General features: G+C 34.4%; 1 protein-coding gene and 1 long non-coding RNA gene across 2 annotated transcripts in view; both read right to left on the bottom strand.

The window, feature by feature from the left end:
- The window catches only part of LOC102025986 (glutathione S-transferase A-like), a 157,516-nt gene that overhangs the window by 38,301 nt on the left and 117,443 nt on the right, over positions 1-1,772 (bottom strand). The window lies entirely within an intron of this gene.
- Positions 1,533-1,772, bottom strand: part of LOC102026509 — a 62,880-nt gene continuing 62,640 nt past the window's right edge. The window contains exon 2 of the long non-coding RNA XR_259921.2: positions 1,533-1,733. This is a non-coding gene — a long non-coding RNA (uncharacterized LOC102026509). The remainder of the gene's footprint in view (positions 1,734-1,772) is intronic.

The following is a 1,772-nucleotide window of genomic DNA, read 5'->3' as shown; positions in this document are numbered from 1 at the left end:
AAAACAACGTGGTAGTGACACAAAACAGACTTTCTTTGTCACAATAAGACAGGATAGACAGAATAGAGGATGTAGAAATAACCGCAGACACTTTCATCTTTATGTTCTTCGGCAAAAGGGTAAAAAACTTATGCAGGAAGAAAGATAGCCTCTTTAAGAAATGGTGCTGTGAAAACTGGTTATGCATATGCAAAAGACTGGATCTAGACCCATATCCGTCACCATGTACAAAAAGAAAAGAAAGTATATCAGAATGTAAATGTTTTGTTAAAATGAAAACACTTAATCTGCTGGAAGATAAAATATGAAAGTCTTCAAGATATATGGAAATATATCAAGGCACATGCAAAGCTTTTTCTGGACAGAACTCCAATTGCATAAGTTACTTATGTTTTCTACTGTATAAAAATGAACATTTTATTTCTTATGCCTTCTATTACATAACAAACAATGCCAAGAATCAACAAATGGAATTGTATCATATTGAAAAATTTCTGCACAGCAAAGAAGAGAGGCAATAGAGTGAAGAGATAGCATACAAAATGGGCAAATCATTTTAGCAGCTTATCAGTAAGCAAAGGACTCATGTCTGGAATACATAAAAGACCCCAAAATAAGATCTCTCCAATAAACAACCAGTGAAAAAATTGGGCAATTGAAATGAATAGACACTTCTCAGAAGATGTATAAATGGCCAACAAATATATGGAAAAATGTTTAGTATCTATGGGCATTAAAGAAATGTATATTAGTTCCACAGCTCAGAAAACTTCCTCATGGATTTTTGGGCTATTTACTTCCTTTCACTGAGCCTGGTAGAGTCCAGTTAGTGTGAAAACTGTTCCTCTGTAGCCTGGTTATATTTATTTACTTACAGTAATACCTCAGCTCACAAACACATCTGTTCAGAAACAAGCTGCTTTGGAAATATAAATGTTTGACAAAATTTTCTTCCTTTTATGAACTCCACATCAGGTGATGAACATGACCATAGCCATCCTCCCTCATGAGCACCACAACAGCCATCTTCTCCAGAATTGGGAAACGATTTACATTCATGAACCAAAGTACCACTATGTTTATCTATCTATATGTTATTAGTACATGTGTGTAGTACTTAATGTTTACATTCTTTGTGGGAAATTGTTACATATACATACATCCTGATTACTTCTTTCATTCCCTATAGGTTAGAAACTTCCTGTGAGGCTTTCATAACATGGATGCAGGTCTATAGCAGATTATTTATGCTGGAAAATTTTGTTATGTTACTGTGTAGGATAACAGGAATTTTCTGCACATATGTGACATTTTAAAATGCAATTTTGTAAACTCTCTTTGATAGCTGTATGATATGCTATTATTCTTGGAAACTAAAGCAAAGTAATGAACTACTTTTTAATTAAAATTTACTTCCAATAAGAGGCCATTAGAAATCCAGTTACATATCAGAATCCAATAAAGAAAAGACGTGTTAAGACTTCTCGGAGGACTTTTGTTAACTCACAGTTATTAACTCAAAGTTCCACAGATCAATATTTACACAAAGAATTTTATTATTGTAAAATTTGGAAGTTCGACATGCATGCGCTTGGTCAATATGACCTGTATTAAGGCTTTACAAGCTTTCTTGCTTCTTCTATCATTTTAGCAGTAGTAGGAGGCTTTCTCTGGCTGCCAGGCTGCAGAAACTTCTTCACATTGGGCAGGTTACTAATTCTGGTTTTCAGGGCCTGCAACACACAAATCAAAGTCTCGGTGGTGGATCTTAA

Source organism: Chinchilla lanigera, unplaced genomic scaffold, assembly GCF_000276665.1.
Source record: "Chinchilla lanigera isolate Chin_1 unplaced genomic scaffold, ChiLan1.0 scaffold00010, whole genome shotgun sequence".
NCBI lineage: Eukaryota > Metazoa > Chordata > Mammalia > Rodentia > Chinchillidae > Chinchilla > Chinchilla lanigera.
The sequence above is the reverse complement of the archived record's forward strand: the minus strand, read 5'-3'. Positions and strand labels throughout refer to the sequence as shown.